Source organism: Pyxicephalus adspersus, chromosome 1, assembly GCF_032062135.1.
Source record: "Pyxicephalus adspersus chromosome 1, UCB_Pads_2.0, whole genome shotgun sequence".
NCBI lineage: Eukaryota > Metazoa > Chordata > Amphibia > Anura > Pyxicephalidae > Pyxicephalus > Pyxicephalus adspersus.
In genome coordinates this window covers 39,562,233-39,582,759 of record NC_092858.1, presented here as the reverse complement: position 1 = coordinate 39,582,759, position 20,527 = coordinate 39,562,233, and the positions used below count along the sequence as shown (strand labels likewise).

General features: G+C 38.1%; 1 protein-coding gene across 2 annotated transcripts in view; it reads left to right on the top strand.

The window, feature by feature from the left end:
- Nucleotides 1-20,527, top strand: part of ARHGEF25 (Rho guanine nucleotide exchange factor 25) — a 177,490-nt gene that overhangs the window by 63,117 nt on the left and 93,846 nt on the right. The window lies entirely within an intron of this gene.

The following is a 20,527-nucleotide window of genomic DNA, read 5'->3' as shown; positions in this document are numbered from 1 at the left end:
TGGTGTACAATAGTGATGTGTATGGTGTACAATAGTGATGTGTGGTGTAGGATGTGCACCCATTTCCCATGGTTTGTGATTGTACATGCTGTACCCCTGAATCATGTCAGACCTCTCCAGCAGCTGATCAGGATGTCAATAAGGATCAATCACTGAATTTGGTTCTCTGGTGACCCAACCCCTTCTAAAAATGTCATATTTCTCTCTCTTATGGGAATGAGGGTGGTTGTGAGCGGTGATTCCCCTGGAAAGGAATGTGAATTGTCTGACATCCATCACTGAATATTGTTCTATTTGTCAAATGGGCCCCGGATTGAGGTGCAGAGTGCAGGGGACCCACTGCTGTGTGATGGGGCGCTGGGTTTGCCCCGGTTGGGTTGATGTAAGATTAGCCGGTAATCTGTGATATTTGTAGACACCAATGTGTCCCTAGCATGCCAGGGTTGTCTGAGGACTGGTCTGGAAGGATCGTATTATCGCCAGCTCTTTTCCTGTAAATTGGGACTTCTGTTCTGTGTGTCATGGTGAGAAGATACAAGGGGGGCTGTTTTAGGAGGATCTGTCACCAAGCTAAAACACTGCCAATAAAAGCAACAAAAACCATGAATATTAAAGCTGAACTCCAGCTTCACCTTCCTTTCTATACAGTTCATCTGTACTGAATTCACTTAGATCAGATTCACACAAGGAGCTCTGCCTTTAGCACAAGTTAACATGCAATCAATGCAACACATTTGCACTCATTTCAATTTTGCAGTGTGTACTGTAATACGTTGCAGTTTATTTACGTAAAGCCAACCTTCCATCCAATGTACTATTAAATAATAGGATGGGGGTGACATTACCACTTCCAGATCACAAAATCCCATTGCTAGGGTAAGCAATGGCATGCATTCTCTTTGGCTGGCGGTTGTCAAGGACATAAGAGCCCCGAACAACCAGCACCAAAAATCAGGAAGGTTTTATTTAAAAATTTTATTATCTTGGTGATGAACTGAGAAAAGAAGGAAGCAAGGGAAGCAAAAAATAAACATATTAAACTTCAACTTTAAATGCTTGCCTGCAGTGTTTTCTGTAATGGCTTTGCATTCACTTGCTATGGACATCTGTCTACTTTATAAACCTATGTTTCTTTTTTTTAGCATGGGAAAACCCTTTATATACATTTCAGGTCTTCAGGGAACCCCCTGCTATAATTACTACATAACTCAGCAAAAATTGCTAATTTTTCAAGGAACCCCCAGTAACTTCTAGAGGAACCTTAGAACTTGCTTGGCAAATATTGTTATAAAGTGTCCATTACCCTAGCATAACCTCATTCCTTGCATGTCACATCCTTCCCATTCCATGGATGTATCTGATTACTGCCTGTGCTGGCCAAGCTCCTTTCCCCTCCCTAACTTTTCTGTAGCCGCTGATAGAGGTGTAAATATATAGAATGTATGCTGACATTACATACAAGATAACCTAGCCACTGTCTCAGGGGTTTTACAGGTATAAAACATGCTTAAAATGCTCATCCTATTGGAAGATTGTTGTCAATATATGAACGGTCTGGTGACAGGTTCTCTTTGATCCTTAACACAGGTGAATGTGCCTGGGATGTCAGGGAGGACTGGTCTGCTGGAGAGACTTCATGTTATCTTTTTGTCTTGTGGATTGAGATGTTTTTTAGCAATGTGTATTCAGGATAAAGATACATGGGGCATTGAGCTATAATGCCTCCAGCAACCAAAGATCAACCAAAACATAGTCCAATGGAAGTCAGGGGATGGGAAACGCTTCTCTGCCTCTTGTCAATGTTCTCATTTATCTAGGTCATTGTATATCTCAGGCTTTCTCATACATTTTAACATAGGGGACCTCCTACTATAATTACTATATCCACAGTTTGGTGGTCAGTGGGATGAATGTCATCCATACAGATAGCCAAATAGATCATTGGTGTTGGCTAAATTTACTTGAGAGGTACAGATTGCTCAAAGAACCCCTAACAACCCCAGGAGGACCCCGACATAGAACCCTGGTTGAGAAACACCGGTGTGTCTAATAGTAGTTAGTCATTCAACTGGACTTCTTGTAATGTTGGAGACGTTTCACAGCTCTCCAACATTCAAAGAAGCATTTTGGGGATCTGCAAAATGTCTTCATCGTTACAAGAAGTCCAATAAAAATGTGACCAACTACTACTAGATATTCTCAATACTTGTCATGTTGTATTACATAAATGTGACGTGGATATGATGTCCTGAAATTGTTGGGCTTGAGGTGTATTGATATTTCGAGTCTTGTTTCAATCTGATTTTGTATAATATGATTACATATTCTGTATACTGTTTATCTCTTCTCTAAAATATCCTGTGTGGTTTCATTGAAGATGGTTGAGGTTCTTTCAGGATAGATACAGGATGTTATAAAACTCACTATCCTACTTATATAATATCAGCATCGGGTGATTTTATTTTACTTGACTTCTGAGATTTTACATGCTGTTGGTCATGGTTTTGGTGTTATTTATAAAACATCTAATGCAAAGCTATTTCAGTGAATTGATAAAATACAGCCTGACATTGCATGAATGCAGCTAATTACTACACAAGTGTCTCATCATTTACCTGGTGATCCTGCCAATTCTTCTGTGCAATTCTGTACAGAAATTGTGCTTTTTGCGCAATTCTGCCAATTTTTCCTGTGCAATTCTGACCATGTCAGAGATACGGCAGGTCCGTGCTGGCATTGCCAATTTGCAGGTCTGATCTTGATGATGGAAGCTGTAGGATGTTATGAAAAACCTATGGCATGCCAGTACTTCTGTAGTAAACTTTACCACCATCACCTCCCACCTCCCTGACTTGCTCTAAATGATTTATGGTGGGGAAACCCTTCTGGAACATGGTGGGATTGAACATCCCTGCTGTGTTTGATGTTATTAGGCAGCCCACCTTCCGGAATTAGAGATAGGAATAGGAAGGGAGACTGGGCAGTCATGTGATCACTGATTAAAAAAACTCAAGTTAGGTATACAAATGGGGGGTTTTTAATTTTCATAGGAAAATAATCGTGGTTATCATATTAAGCTTTTGTTGGAGTGATTTCACAAATATTTTAACAAGTACACCAGTTATAAACTTGTCTCTCTCTGAGAAGTTTTATGCTAGTTTTAAAAAGCTTGTTTTAAAACATACTTTACAAGGTTTATAAAGATTATAACAATGGAAGAGTTCTTTATATAGTTTGTGATCTAAAAGTTTATCTACTATGGTGGTAAAGAAGATTTTTGCAGAGGTGCAGATTAGATCAGATGAACCCAGAGATGGTCACATAAATGCAGCAACCCCTCCAACCCTCTTGTTATGTCCAAAGCTGAAGGGAAACTCTGTCACTTTTTTTTGGTAATTTAAAGCTTGCTTGTTTTTTTTTAAACTTTAAAGTTTATTGCTTTTGTCATGTATGAGTTTTGCTTCAATTATTTTGAAATGTATTTACCTGTAAACTTTACTGATACAATATAGAATGATTCTACTGATTGACCATGATGTATTCTATAAATTTATACAAGAACAGTCAGGATGCATGGAATATGATAATGCAGTCAAAAGGTTTATTATCTTTAGCTAAAAAATGTTCAGTTCTTCTATTTTTATGAATAGCCCCTAGTTTCTAGGAGGAAACATTTAAAATTTAAATATAAGTTACATATATGTGCATTATTGAGGTCTTACTAAAAGCGAACACAATGAATGGGATATTTTGCCACTCTGAAAGTACATGCTACTGAGCTGACCTAATTAGTAAAAATACCCTCCCCAACACAGACTTCACTCAATGTCAATGCTATTTTTTGTTAGTGCAGGTAGTGGGATTGCAAGAAATTTGTATCCTGAAAGACTACAATTGCTGGGCTGATTTCCTAACTTCTCTATATTCTGATGAATGGGAATGGGAGAAGAACCTTGTGAGGTGGGTTTACAGAAGGAAGTGGGAGCACCAAGTAGGCATCCATAGTTGTTTTTTTTGGAGCCTTTTAAAAAAAGCTAATTATGGCCACCTTTTTATATAATGTAAAATGTGATGATGGGTCCGATTTAAACTATTAGATGGTATGCAGTACCCAGAAAACAGCATAGGAGATACAAGTCAAGATACATCATATAACTAGCAAGATACACAGGTAAGTTATCGGGTACTTAACCAAAGGCAACTGGGGACTGAACAACAATAACTATCAATAAAGAAGTCAAGATGAGAGAAAGAAAGCCGGACTGGTAGCAGGGTAATATTGGGACAAGCCTAGACACACACAGATTTATGAGGATATTTATTGGCAGATTCATGACCTGTCACTGGACTCCTTTTATTGTCATCCCAGTTTCACACAGATTTCACAAAGATTCCCAGAATCTTTATTCAGTTGGGTGATCTTTGTTATGTATTTGTGTAGCACTGAGTTATTATGCAATATCTTAAGGAATATATAGTCATGTCTATAGTCATGTCTCTGACCCTCAGAGAAGCTTACCATCGTCCCTAGATTTGTCATAACATGATATTCCTGCCATAGTGTAAGAGCAATTTTGTGGGAAGCCAATAAACCTGGCTCTATATTTTTTGGATGTGGGAGGAAATTATAGTTCCTAGAGGAAACACAAGCAAATGAGGGGAGAATATACAAACTACATGAAGATGGTGTCCCAGGGCTGAGATTCTGACATAAAACTCTAGGAGAGGTGACTAGCTACTGAGCCACCATGCTGCCCTCAGGGCTTTCTTCAACCATTTGTATTCCTTTTCTGAGCACTACAAATAGGAGAGATTCCTGGGCCAGATATTTTTGTTTTTCTGATGTATACCAGAGTGATTAGACTCCAAGAGAAATAGATCAGCAATGTATTTTTATAGCACATTGAAGACCACCAGACTTGAGAGAAATTGTTAATATGACTTCCTACTTGCTGTTAGCAAAGCTCTTTATAATTCAAAGGAGGTGATGGTTCATACCTTGGAAATAATGGCTTTACAGTTAAACAGCTGTTAGCTGAACACTGGAGGCCCATGGAAATGGATTGTAGGTAGCAAATATTATTGTAATTAGAGACAGATTTAATTCTTTACACGTCATATTCTTTCACATATAGACCTTGGCACAAATAGAGACGTGTAGCTTGAAAAATGAAATCTAGGGCCTAGATAACTGCAGATCTGCTTTATGTACAGTTCAGTTTTAGACAGAACGATATACAGACTGTTGATGTATTTAGCTTTGTTTTAGGTCAGCTTTGCTTTTACTGGCCCTGTTTCTGCCCTGTAATTAATGGTTTAGTTATATGAAGTACAGCTAGACCGGCAGGCAAATGTAAAAAAACAGGCAGTTAAATATAATTTAGGGCAGGATTGTTCGCTGGTAACCAGGATGTATTGCCCATGCCAGGCACCCCGCTCTTATACCCGTAGCAATGCTCATGGCATAGTGGTATAGTATTTATAGTGTATGTCTTGCCAATAGCTTCTGTCAACCTAATACTAAAGCTTAAATACAGAGATTTCCCCCTCACTTATAGAATAAAATTTGCCATCTTCCTAGTACTTAGTTTACATATTAGTTTACATTTAAAAGGTATGTAAACCCATGTATACTTTTCTAACTGTATTTATTGTGAATATTACCGCCAAGGTATTCTCCCTTATATTGCAGCAATCTCATTATTATTTGAAGTATTATTATTTCCTTAGGTCATTTGATCTATTTTGTTTGTCCTCTGTTTTGCTTGATTTGATATGTCAGCAGAGCTAATCAGCAGCCATGACCTCATTTTCTTTATGTGGAGATTATTCTGTTTAATTCAGATAGGTGACAACACCTCAGATGGTAAGTCAGCTTGCAAAGTGTTGCCACTGGAAATGAGGAAATCCAAGCTGCTGGTGGGATCAATAGACCTTTATCTTTAACATGAAACAAACAGCAGCACAAATAGTTTTTATTGGGTTTACTGACACTGTCTGTGGAGGAATAAAATAACTCCTGATTAAACAGTCTGTTTTTATTTGATGCTAGCAGATATACATTTAGATGTTTGCCCACTCTAGATAGGGCTACATATAACTGGCTATGAATAAAGAATGAACCTCTCAGATCTGTTCCAGACACTTCTAGAGATTGTCCTTGGAATTTGTCATACTTGATTGTAGTTGCACAGGGAATTGCAGTCTTTTAAACTATATTAAGTAATGTGAAGGTATTAATAGTATCCTTTGGGTGTTCATTGTTTGGGCTGAGTGCCTCCCTCCCTCTCTGTCTGGATATGGTGTTCCTTATCAAACTCACTCAGCCCCCACACAGATTTTGTCTGGACTGCACAGAATGATCAGAGATTTGTGTAGCAGTGCTGGCAGACATCATTTCCCACTACCTAAGAAGTTTTTCTTGCTGAAAGGGTTAACTGTAGCTTGCATCCCTTCTCACTTTATTAATATCTTGTATTTATATAGCACTGACATAATATGCTGCGCTGTGCAGACCCCTAACACAGTTTAAGCCCAGTTTTAGGGAAAACACCAGTTAACCTACAAGTAAGTTTTTGGGATGTGGGGGAAAATGCAAACTTCATGCAGGGAGTGTCCTGGAAGAGATTTGAACATGGGACCAAGGAGTGCTGGCTACAGAACAACTTTCCTGGCCACTTGTACTATTTCCTGCACCGAATGCATTTCTGGTTGAAATCCCTGATATTACTAGTGGATATCACTAGATGATTCTGTTTTATAGTGGACCTCTATTTTCCCTTCTCCATTCTTTTCCCCGTTATCCATTAATGTGCAATGAAATCGGTAAACATGGATTCGCTTTTCACATGATTAGAATTCAAGTGAATATTCAGACAATTCCTTGACTCCTCTATTCAGCCTCAGACTAGCCAAATACATATATTATCTTTCCAGTTTTGGATAAAGTGTAGAAGGAGTAAAATCTCTTTTTATTTTTGTCAGTAAACTTCAGCGTGGAGATTTTCCCTCTCCTCCTTACCTTTACATCTATTCAAGAATTGGGTTCAATAGTGACCATGCCAGGGAGGCAAAGACAGCAATAGGAACCCTAAATTATAATGTATTTCTGGTGGAGAGATTTCTCATCACTTGCTGTGCTGACATTAGGTGAGGGGAAAACCCTGACGTTTGGGTTCCAAGGACTGATTTTCAATGATAAAACTTTGTGACTTCCCAGGAACATTTTAGGAATTGTGAGGACTTGTAACATCACTTAGAGGACCGGATGTACAAAAAGGTTCACTTATCCCTTTTAAAAGTGTAAATGCATGCCCTTCTTTTTACAAACGATAATTTATTTACAGAAGAAAAGTCTTACTTTAAGAATTTATGACAGCCAGTACTTAGCTATGCTTTTGTCTGATTTATGAGTTATTTCTTACTTACTTATTTCTTTAGAGAACCCAACTTAAAATTTGTAGATTAAACTAGAAAAATGCATTGCTTACTTTCAATATTTTTTTCCATAAATGTTTATTAATAACTTGGAATGAACCTAATAGATTTTTAGCGTCTCAAAGCCCTCTCCTTTCCTGGGAGAATTTAGATTCTCCAAGCTGACCCAGCTCCTCAGCTCCTCCCCCTACTTCCCTGCATTAACTTTTATATAGGTGCTGGGGGAGGAGCAAAGAATAAAACTATAGGGTGCCACCTGAGTTAAATCTCTGAGTCGGCTTGCGCTGCTTACAATGTTTTTTGCACAAGACATATGCATATGCATTGGTGACTCCAACTCTGTACACTGCACTGCAAAGAACAGACCCAGATGTTGGGGACAGTGTAACTCCTGACATCATTGGTGTATCATCAGAGGACCATAGTTGACCTGAAAAAGTCAGCAGTGAAAATGGTGGCTTCCAGGGATGAAGTGGTGACTGGTTCCTTGACCTGCCATTGCTGCAGGATGCCTACAAAAAGGTGTGTGCCATAACTGGCAAGTATGCACAACATGTCCAATTTATGCCAAGGTCAGGTAATGCCTGTTCTGAGTGTTAAATTAAGAAAGGCAATATAACCGCTGTAGCCAACCCACCTCTTTTTGATTTGTTTGTGGGCACTTTATAAATATCAACAAAATATGTCTTTTGGAAAAAAAACAGACTGGCTTTCCAATTATACATTAGTGCAGTGGGTGGGAATATGCGGTACCCCCATGGAACATATACATAACATATTAACACTTCTATAGTGCATATCATACTTTGTGGTACAGTCTTTTTTCATTTATTGAGGTTCTCTTAAAGCAGAACTAAACCTAAAAATAAAAAGATGATGCACATTCATACAATAAAACAAACTTACCAGTCTGTTTGCAATTTTTTAACTAAAATTACCTCTCCTTGGGATCTTTGGCCACTGTGATTGGCCAAACTGGAAAAACATGTAGATTATGTGGTGCACAGGTTTGAAGGTTTGCTTAGATAAGGCATGTACAAAGTCCGGGGGTCAATTGCGGCCCATGTTCAGATTTCCACCGGCCCCGCAGCCTCTGTCAAATAAACAATAATATGCATCCCGCCAGCACTGTTGACCACAGTATAAAATACATGCATACAAAAAAACCTATTTTATATTTCATTAGAGCTGATCAACCGCCTTGCAAATATCGGCCTGCTACTCGGCGGGCATAATCGGCAGGACGGGAGTCCCCATGTGTTCTCAGGTAATCCCCTACGTCATTATAGTGCTGTGCGGGACTCGCACGGACCACACCTATTCTGATTCCAAGAATTTTCTCTGCACAGGGCCCACATTGACACTGGGAATCCCTCACATCACCCTGGTGGGCGTGTGCTGTGTGGGACCCGCACTAGCCACGCCCACACTAACCCTGAGTACGTGCTGATTGGTCAGCCCCCACCTCACCAAATCTGGCCCTCTTTGCAAAAAATTTGGACACCCCTACATTAGACTAAAAAGTTGCAAATATAATTATCAAACTGTGAAAAAAATGTGCACTTTTTTTTCACTAACCCCTCCATCCTCTTCCATGTCCTTCTTGTCTCGCACACCACGCACGTGTTGACACACACACACTGACACGTACAAACACACACTCACTGTCTGCAGCAATTATAGACAGTGTGTAAACACATGTGAGCTATTTATTTACAGAGAAAAGACACTGCTTGAAATCTACACTAGACTTTTATGGGAACAATATTCTGCACATGACAAGAGATGTTCCTCTATGGTTATACCAAATTAAGAAAAAAACACTAATATAGTATTGGAAGAAATTTAAGGTTTTTGAAAGGAAAACTTAATTTGCTGCACACAAGGAATTCAGTTTTCTCACAACCATTTTGAGGATAAATAAAAGCACAAGAAGCTGATTGGTTGCTATGAACAAAGGGGACAGTTGTGCCAGAAATTCATCAAATATAAGGTATTCTATTTAGCAGTCTAAATGATATTTTTTTTAGGGTAGATTTTGGAAATAAACACACTTTTAGTTTTCCTTAAGTGCATTTCTGGCCACAATTTTTTTGTTTTGGGGAAGAATGGGAAAAAGTTAGCAAGCCTGTCTGTTTTCTATTGACATTTTTCACCCCATTGGAGGGAATCCGTGTCGCATTATGTCTCAGTGAAACTGTCTTTGGAACAGAAAGAGAGAGGATGGGAAATTTCTGTACAAATGGGGAAAAATGCTTTGAGGCCTTTGGGAAAATTGACAGCCCATCATCTAGTGTTTTTAAAAAGAAAGTTCAACCATATTTGCAGGGTAGAAAAGGTATGTATAGGTAACAATCCATGAAATACAAATTAGGATTCATTCAAATTCATAGCTGCCATATGTCTTGTGCATACTTCCTGTGTGATCTATAAAGCTACGTACACACTTCCAATTATTATCGTTGGAAAACGAACGACGAACGATCCTGCACGATATCTACGAACGATCGCATAGCACCGATCCTGCACATAGAGATAACGACACGATCGTTCGTAGATATTGTACACACAATAGATACGATCTGTGTCTTCTACATCTGTGTGCTCTGTAAGCCATGACCGCTTTTTATTCCCAGCCTGGCTCTGATAGTTGCTATGTATAATAGAAAAGGGATTTTCCTGTGGTCTGTTTGCTTCACTTGAAACGTAAACTGGATTGCTGATTCTGAATCCATCTGTAATGCAGTCCCTATAGATATTCATTGTTCTAAATGTTGCTCTCACCTTGCAGATGTTTATCCAGCCTGTCACTTCTTGGACTGGTCTTAAATCAGGGCATAAGGACATTGTTTTATAAACACAAGATCAGTGGGAAAAGCTTTATATAGATGTGTGTGGGATGTGGTTGGGGGTGGAAAGGAAAGTACAAACCGAAATTGCTGATTGCTTTCAGGGTTTGCAAATGTGTCATTTGAATGTAATCAGAGAGATACGGTATGTCTGATGGTATGTCTGACCTATGTACACTACATAGACAATAGCAACGGCTGAAATAAAATCCTCCCCCCCATGCTGGGGAATGGGTTTAATATAAACCTACTAAACTCTTTGCAGCCCTATAAGACATACAAGTTGCACGGTATGTAACGGGTTAATATAACCAGCATACTGTATGAACATAAGAGCAGATGGGGGCTTTGCTGACTCAGTGACCATTGATCTCAGAGTAGCTTCCTGCTGATTTCACTCTGATTACCATCCAGGAATCACCACCTAAACAACTGCCAAATCAATGGGGACTTATTTGGCAGCAAGTAACAGAAACTGTCAATATCAGGGTTTACTACAATTCACTTAATGTGCATTACATGCTGCTAGACTGAGATAGGGAAGATGTAGAAAACAAGAGTGATATGGCATCAGGTGGTGGGGGTAAATGGTCAGGGATTAGTGTCCCTCTATGAAAACTAGTTGGGTGAATATTCATACACAACCCATGAAAGTGATGGGTGTATCATATACAATACCATGTTTACAAGTCATTGGAACATACAGCTTTCTCCAGGACACAGTCAAGGCATCCATTTTCTGTGTTTCATCAATATTGCAAAAGCCATATTCAAGTCTGCAGCATTCATTTCAAGAAAATCTAAAATCAAAGTTTTCACATTAAAAATTAATAGACAATGATTGTTCTGGATTCTGGTCTATAAGAAAACTACATGTCCCATAATGCCTTGCATTGTGTATTATGGATGTTTGTGTTTACGGCTCTCTCCAGCACAATGGTGGCTACAAATGAAGATATTCTGAATCAAGCATATATTGTAGTTGTGGGTATTTCTCTGCAAAGGATCTAAAGTATTTATGGGAACTAATTGAACACATTTTCAGAACAGGAGAAAGTAATATATCAGTAAGACATAAAACAAATAATATATTTTTTGTTTCTGACTTTTGTCACACTTTTAGAATAGGGATGGGTTAAAAGTTGTCAAGCTATTTCTTGCTTGTTAGAAATGTACCCGAAATGATGAGGAAATCTCTCCAACGTGAGGGGAATTCTCCTCGGGCCTGTTCATACCTGCAGTGGAAAACCATGTGCTTGGCTGCTGCCAGGGACATAACAATCTGCTGTTGTGCTTCCAGGAGCAGCAAACTACACCACAATGGGTCCCAATCACTTTAATTCACTTGAACAGGAGTGGTTGTGACTGCGGTTGAGCCTGCGGCAAAATACTGCTGTCAACTATAGGACTGAATTGGCCCTTAGCTGTCACTGGAACTTTGGCCCTATTGGAAGATTTCGGGACACTTCTAAATTTTAGGATTTCTTCCTTCATTCTCTGTTGTAGAGGTCACCAGACTATATGACTGTATTGAAATCAGGGTTTAAAAATATTTTGCGTCATATTCTACCTGTTGTGTGATGACAACCCTCTGACTAAATAGTGCTTTTGCACTGTAATCTTATCTCATAGAGTTTTTATGTATTGCAGAGGCTTGCTGCATGTTTCTTTATTATTAAAATTTTGAAAGGACTTAGATCCTAATAAGTGCTCACTGTAATTGGGTTGGTGTAATTTTTCCATATTGCCAAAAATGAACGAACAATGACTGCTAGATTAATATTAGATTAAAACTCAGCGTGCATTTCATGGGCCTCACTAATGGGGTGTAAAATCTCTGGAGAAGTAAAATATTATAAGCAGTGTCAGCTCTTAAGGAAGATTTGTAACTAGGAAAAGGAAAGTCTTCTGCAGTTGCTGCAGCATTGAATGTCTGCCTTCTTTTTCCTGCAGAGAGCATAACCTTGGTCTCTGAATTCTGTGAGGTCTGCAGCCAAGGAAGGCCCAGAATACTTCAAGGCTGTGCAAGATGATCCTAGTTTCTGCTCCCTACAGCGAGTTTGCTTACTGGTATTGCTGTAGAAAAAATACGGTGCCATCTGGTAGAAATCCCTGCACTGGAGTGTGCACTGTACTGGTGCAGTCAGCCTGTTAGAAGTAAGATTTTCACTAAAGAATATATTACAAGCTAGATAAAGATAGTTATTTTATTTTTTTAAATGTAGCAATTGTTTTCCCTTTTGTACTGCTGTAACTGGGAAATTTAGCACCCTCTAATTAAAGCGCAACATAATTCTGTAACCTAACAAAGAAACACCACACAGAAAACAATGGTATACAATGCACACAAATTTACTTCTCTATGCGCTACAGCAACACCTTGAGTTATTCCAAAAGCTTCTTACCTCCTTGTCGTTCATTTGCACCACTACAATTGCTGCCATCTTATTTTGTTTAGCCACAGTGCACAGAGCTTCTCCTAGTGTACAGTTTTACAGAACTGACAGCCACCAACCATTGGGAACATTCCCCCGTTACATTACAACCATTGAGCCCTGTAGTTTATGTACATAGTAGAGAGTGTTTGGGTTGGCTGATGGTTGTTGAAGTGGGAACTATACTGCTGTGTAATTCCCTGGGGTAAATATTGACCAGCCAGAAACTTGTTACTATACCGTCCTGACATCCACCACTCCAGGTTCTCCAACTTTCGCAGCACCAGCGCTAAATTGTGACGGGGTGGGACAGGTTATGCGGGAAAGAGAGAATTGGATAAGTAACAGTCTTCTACTCTTTTAATTGTATGTTTTTTTCCAGGTGTGATTTTAAGGTGCACTTGGTTACACTTGCTTGACTAAAGTGCCCAGTCTCAGTGTACAGAATATGTTTATATAGAACCATGATGAATCAATTAGAAAGAAAACAAATACTCCCTCTGAGTATAATCCCCATGTTGCAGCTGATGCTTGTGTTGACATTGGCTGTGCGCATCTCCATTTAGTTTTTGTTGTCACACACTTATGTACATTCACTCATCTTTAGGTTTTCACCTTTTAGGTTTCTAGGTTTAGGTTTAGTCTCTAGGTGTGATCCTTTTCAATGCACAGGACAAATAAACACTTCATTTTGTGGATTGTTTATAAACAGAACCAGAACTTGGGGAGGGGGGTAACACACTTACTGCCACCATATATATTACCCAGTTGAGATGAAAGTGTACCTTTATTACACCAGTATAAAATCATATTTTTATAGACTTTTATTATTATTATTACACAGTATTTTTATAGCACCCACATATTACGCAGTGCTGTACAGAGTCCATAGTCTTGTCACTAGCTGTACCTCAAAGAGGCTCAGAATCTAATGTATCTATCCAAACCTTTGTACTTTTTTTTTTTTTTTTTGTTAAATTAGGTTTTGAAGTGTAATATCCAATGTGGGGCCATACAGTATTTTTAGTGTTCTACATTGGGGATCATTATGAAGCACTCTATACTTTCTTTACTTTTCTAAAGATAGCTCTTTATATGTCTTTCTTTGTTCATCTATCTTCTGTACCAGCTATAATTTACTCTCTTCCTCTTTTACTGCCTCAAACCTGAAGAAATGTCTTGTATATTCCCTTTTTTTTTTAGCAATCCTTTAAGGGATAACTGTCCCTACAAAATGCTCCAACCTGTTTTTAAGAAGCTATGTAACTAAGCTTTTTCATAATCCTAATTCCAGCATGTTTTGCCACTCTTACAGCTCATCAGAAGTAGGACATGCATTGTGCTAACTACTAACATACTGTGCACAGCTCTCTAATTTGTGGCAGTATGCTTTACCAGTGGATTAAATATTATAAGTGCTGTTTTCAACACCCCTAGCTATTTATAGTCCTGGGTCCTGCCTGTTACCTCCATGTGCTACACACATGATAATGTAATTGTACACAGTGCCAGCACAATATTTGGCACTATGATATTGCTGGAGGTATTTAATGTTACACTGTATGTACCAAAAGGTTTTTTTCCATGCATATATTGCAAGGTTACATTGAAATTAGAAAAAAAACATCAGTTTGTACACAACGACTTGAGTAAATTATATCTCCTTAGTACTACTCGAAGACCAGCTCTATTCTGCTGATAATGAGATTGCTGCAGTGTGTAGTGCAATTTCTCCATTGATTTACATTTGTATTTATCTGTTTTATTTGCAGAGTATAAGAACCCACAGTAAGTAGCACAAGTAAAGCTAGTCAATTTATAGTAGGACGGGTTTAGAGGAAATCAGAAAGCCCTTTCTCTAATGCAGCCTTTGTCAACTTTTTACCATTGAATGTTACCATCTCAAACTTTATAACACGAGGTGCCCCCTGAAATAACTTTCAGGTCTTTAGTGAACCCCCTGCTATAATTCCTATATCCACAGCTCATAGTACATTAGCATGGTGGTCAGTAGGAAAAATGCCATTTATATTGCTGCCCAGTGTGAACAAAGTCATTCTTACAAATAGCCAAAAAGATCATTGGTATCAGTAATAACTGACCTGAGAGGTGCAAATTACTCACGGTTTAGGGAACCCCTAGCAACCTCTGGAGAAACCCTGGTTGAGAAGCACTGCCATGGAGGATGTCTTACAATATTTTCAGGTCTACTTGGGAAAACTCTTCTAAAAATACCATTGTCTACAAATTCAAGTAAATTACTGAACAGTACCCTAGATATTAACATAAACATAAAACTAGAGTAAATGGAATACACAGAGGAGTTGACAATCCTTTTATATTATGTTCCAAGTAACAAAACACCAGAAAAACAAAAAGACTTCAATGTCATTTTACTATGCACTGGGCAGTTTCCACTTTTTTTCTTTTTTGTTCAAAAATAACAAAAAAAAAGTAGTCATTCACTTAAAAAACTAAAATACAGTGCTTCTCAGTATACAGTATTGACATCTTATCACAATCTGTGTCTGTAATCAATCTATTTGTGAATTATAACAATAAACAACCAACAAATCAATTTTGTGCTGATATTTCCATTATTTTAACCAATTCTCTACTGCTTACTTATTCCCCTTTGCTATTCGCTACTTGTGATCTGTAAGATAAAAAAGAAATCCAAGGCTCCCAAATATCATCAAATTTAGTCAAAGAGTTTTTTAGGGTGTAAGTTATTTTATCGTTTATCAGGATCCAATTTATTTTGGAAAAGCTGGTTTTAGAGATGTTGGGCTTTTTTCAGGCTTTCGCTAATGCAATCCTACCTCCAGAAGTATCATTTTAATCAACTTCAATATCGATTTTGGGAGGACCAAGTCCACTTTACTGAAAAGAGCTGCTTCGGGGAGCTACAAATTTCACGTCAGTTTCCACTTTTATACAAGAGAAGCAATAAACATTATTTGCACAATTGTCACTAGAAACCCAGGTAATATCCAATGTTGAAAGCTCGTATTGATCAAATAAAAATGTTGCAAAGCAAGTCATTGTGTTTTTGTTAAGAATTTATTTAACTAGGAAATGTGAGAATGGGTTTATTAAAAAAAATATGAAGAAAAAAGGAAATAGCTAATTAACTGCTACTTCACACCTTTCAGCTGCAATGAGTTTTGCAACACACTAGAGCATTGAGTTTACACTATCAATTAAGCTGCTTGAATGCTTGAGGATGGAAGTTGGCTGGAGATAGTTGGCACTGAACAGATGGCAAGGTAAATTCATATGTTCTACGTTTGCTAGTAAAGTCACATTTACTGATGAGCAGAAGGTTATTTGGTAACCTAATCTTTCTTTTTATTATTCTTCTTCTTATTATTAATAAACTCTATTTATATAGCGCCAACATGTTACCCAGCGCAGTAATAGGGGTTACAAAATGACAGACAGATACAAAGAATGACACAATAGAACGAGAGGACCCTGCCTGGATAAGCTTACAATCTAAAATCTTTTTATTTGGATTTTATTTTTTGTGAATATCTACCATATTGACACTTGTGTTATAAAGAGAAAAATTAAGATTTTGTGCAATACATTTTTTCATTTCCGTTGATCTGCCAGAAATTTGGTGAGCTCCTAACTTCCTGTGCCTATACTGCGCTGAAATCTTAAGCATTGGTATCATCCTTGTCCTGTTCACATCCATGAACTAAAGATCACCATTTATGTTATGTTCTGTAGGCCCAACACATTTCAGGTTTTGGGTGACAACACAGGCATAGTGCTTTAGGTAAGCATTGTAACAGACAGACAGCGTGTTACTAGAAAGAGAAAGATCATCAAGTAATAAAGGAAAGAAGGGTAAAAAATAAATGCAGACTGAAGTAATCTTTAGTGTGTTGCATTTCTGTTGTTGACTTTGAATATACTTTAACAAAGCAGTATGTATATATGTATGTGTCTGGAAGAGAGCTTTGTCATTTCCACTTGGATATTAAAACACTTGCGCAATGAACTGCAGAGAAAAGTAATAGAAACAAAGTTAGTGGAATTTAATTAGGAATGACAAAATTCAATTAAGACATCCTTCTCTTTATTCTTTTGCAACACGGACGACTTTAATAAAAATCTATCTCTCTCTTTATAGCAATAACTACTTGTATTTCTTGTGAATCGGCTGTAAAGCATTGATCAACTTTGGGTCTTAGGAAATGAATAACTGAACCCACCCGCTTTATATATCCAATGGCTTAAACAGAACATGGCCATCTTTGGAGTGGAAGCCAATAAACCTATCGGATTGTTTCAGGATGTAGGAAGATGCTGGAGTATCTAGAGCAGAGGTCAGCAAACCCTGGCCTTTAGGCCAGATATGACCTAGCCGGTAGTTTGTTCCGGGCTAACGCCCCCTGGCTGATCCGGCCTAATACAGGCCAGTGCCGCCGGTTTCCGGATGGGATTAGGCCAGAACAAACTACCCGAGCCGCATGCGGCTCTTGAGCCTCCTCTTGCTGTGGCTCCCTGAAGGGAATTCTGTATGCTACGGAGAGGGAATGTTCCCTATTTACCCCGTTGGCGGAAGTGTTAACGCCGGCCGAGGTAAATAGGGAACATTCCCTCTCCTCTGTATGCATTGCGGAGGAGAGGGAATTCCCTTCAGGGGACGTTCCTGGTGGGGAGCGGAGCCATTAGGGCGGGACTTGAGAGAGAGTGCGGCCTAGTGTGCTCCTGCCCACCCCTAAAATGGCCTAGTGGCCAAAAAAGTTTGATAACCCCTAATCTAGAGGAAACCTTTGCATACCGGATCGATATATGTAGTGCCATGGCCACAATTTGAGCAGGAGGTGTGGAAAAGGGGGAAAACATATGAAAGTGGCACTTGTTAGCACAAAGGGAGAACTGATTGCATGAAAACTTTCATATTTACCTGCCTAAAAATATACATTTCTATAAAAAAAATACAGAATTACCATGGATTCCTTTTAGCGCTTATTCACAATGGATGAGATTGAAAACACAAGCAGCTTTTTGTGTGATTTAACATGTACCATGCGGGTTGTCTCAAACTTTATGAACTCCCTTCTGGTGTGAATAAGCTCTTAATTGTAACTGTATGTTGAACATATTAGCACTTTTCATATATTCCTAGACAATAGCCAAGCCAGCCACTTTTACTATTATTGTTCAGGAATCAATCAGTGCAATCATCTGAGGTCATGTGGTGGCTTACCGAAAAATGCAAAACTTTGTCTTTCTGAAAGCATATCTATGTGTCAATAGGAGAATATATATATCTTTAATTGTACAGCGCTGTGTAATATGTTGGCGCTTTAAATATCCTGTTTATTAATAATATTAATAATAATAATGATAATTATAATAATAACACTGTTCTAAAGAAGACTTTCTCTGTTAGCTCATTCTATGTGTGAGTCTGTCACTGCAACGGTCCTTTTCTTCCTACTTTGCAACACACTCTTTGCTAATTCTCTATATCCTCAAGGATTTCTATGTATTTTAGCAGGGCTGATGTAATTTGATATCCAGGAAGGGGTAAAGCAATGAGGAGGTCACCAGTTAGCTCCCATGCACTGACAATGCACTTGTATACTTTGATAGACCATCCTTTCATAAGATTTGTGACTCTTGCCTAAACACTGTGAAGTGTAAGATTAATAACTTTAAATAATAATTAATAACTTTAACTAATAAATTTTCCTTTAAAGTTTGCCTTTTTATTTTAAACTTGGCTTTGAATCTTTACTTGGAGTTGGGGAAACTGCAGAATTAGAAGATCTTTCATTTTAATGCAAGGTTCACTTTGTACAACTGTATACTGCATGTACAAAGCATGTGCTTTAGGTATGCTTGTCTCTGCAACTTCATAAAAGTTAAAAGCTCCAACCAGTGCCTAGCACCCCATGGCCTGCAGCCTCATAGGAACTGTTATCTATGGCATTTATGCTCTTAGGAAATCTGCCTGTCCCTCTGCTACCTGTCTTAAAAAAAAAAACTGTACTGAAAGAATTTGGAGGCTTCAGTTGATAACATCTTCTGAAAATGCTAGCTGCTTGCCTGCCAAGGAAGGGACAAGGCCAAGGAAAGTGATGTGCACTATAAATGCTGTTATCCTTTAGATTCTTTTGTGCTTTTGCTAAAATCATAGAATTTAAAGCACTTGGCTATCCGGTATTGGCCTTTAATAATTGTACATGTACTGTATCAAAACAAGTTTCCTCTTTGCATCAAAAATGTTGTAAATTTTCAAATTGTAAAGAGGTCAGACATTTGCCATTTTTGCATCCCAAATTCTGCCTTTCATTTTTTCTAAGCAGTGCGGCTTCAGCCCCAGAAACCTGTTTTTTTATATTAAATAAAGTCAACATTTCAACAAAGTAAACCTAAAGTGCTCCTAGCCCATATACAGGACAGCTTTCCATCCATAGACCTGATTTATTAAAGCTCTCCAAGAGTGGAGAAGATACACTTTCATCAGTGAACCTGGGTGATCCAGCAAGCCTGGAATGGATCTGGTTCAGGATTGAAATTATTTGCCAACAAAAGCATCGCTCATAATACGGGAACAAACCACTTTTCTTTTTTTTTCTTTTTTTTTTTATATTCCCAAGGTGGGGAAATAGCATGTCCAGACATTATAGACACATCTGGTTTAGATTCAGCACATTGCAGCAACATCAAGTCATGTTGCCCAGTCAAGTTATATATATATATATATATATATATATATATATATATAAAACTCGTAGATCTTTAACGCATTTAAAGCCAAAGTGTGGGTCACTTTATTACCATTCTGCGCTGCAGCATCCGTGGCTGGGAAATTAATACTAAAGGGTGATGGCAGTGGTTAATTCACTAATTGCACAAATAATAAAAAACAGTATATTTTGCAAACGGGTGTTTTCCTGCAGTAATTTGTTTTAGGGGAACATGCCAAATCTGTCTCTTCATCACTCCTCCCCCTGCTTTCTTCTCATGTTAGGCTCCCTGCTGTTCAGTGTGTTTATATAACCCCTACGCATTGCTAGCCTCTCCTGTAGTGGAGGGGGGGTAATTTTCTTCTTCCATGTTGCTGCTGTTTCTATACAATATCATATATGGAGTTTGTTACTAATTCCCAGCCATTCCGTCTTTTAAGTCCTTTCTTTTACATAACTTTCTTTTATTAGCAGGCTATGGTTGTTCAATATAAATGAATTGTCTAGTAGGGTTTAGTTGGCACCTATAGTTTTTAGCACAAATGTCACATGTGCAATTGAAAGCAACATTTACCATTGGGAAAAGTGTGTATAAGCAAGGACTAATCATTTTTATATGTTTTTGTGCAAATAGAACATTTTACAAACACCATAGTTATATTCTACAAAAACTTTGCCTAATATTATATTTTGGGGACTTAAAATGTGCATTTTAACCTGTGTGCAAAAGTGCAAAAAGTTGGGGAAAAATATCGTAATGTGAGAGGGTCAAATAGCAGTTATACAGTAATGCTATTCACAAAAAAGGCAGACTGATCAATTTCAATCTAAAAATTTAATTCTTAATGTCTGTGATAAATTGATCTATTACCAGCTAATTTTGTGCTGCTGTGGTCTGTGCTTTATTTTGTGTGGTTTGAGATGAATTCACAATGTTCCAGTATAAAAATCCAGAGAAATCAAGATACAATTACAATAAAGCAGAATATTATGTATAATGTTCCTAGTGCAATTTGAAGTGATACGTAGGTGGTTTATGACACACAAACAAAAACTCTAAAACTTGATAAAAGTTTTATCAAAGCAGTGA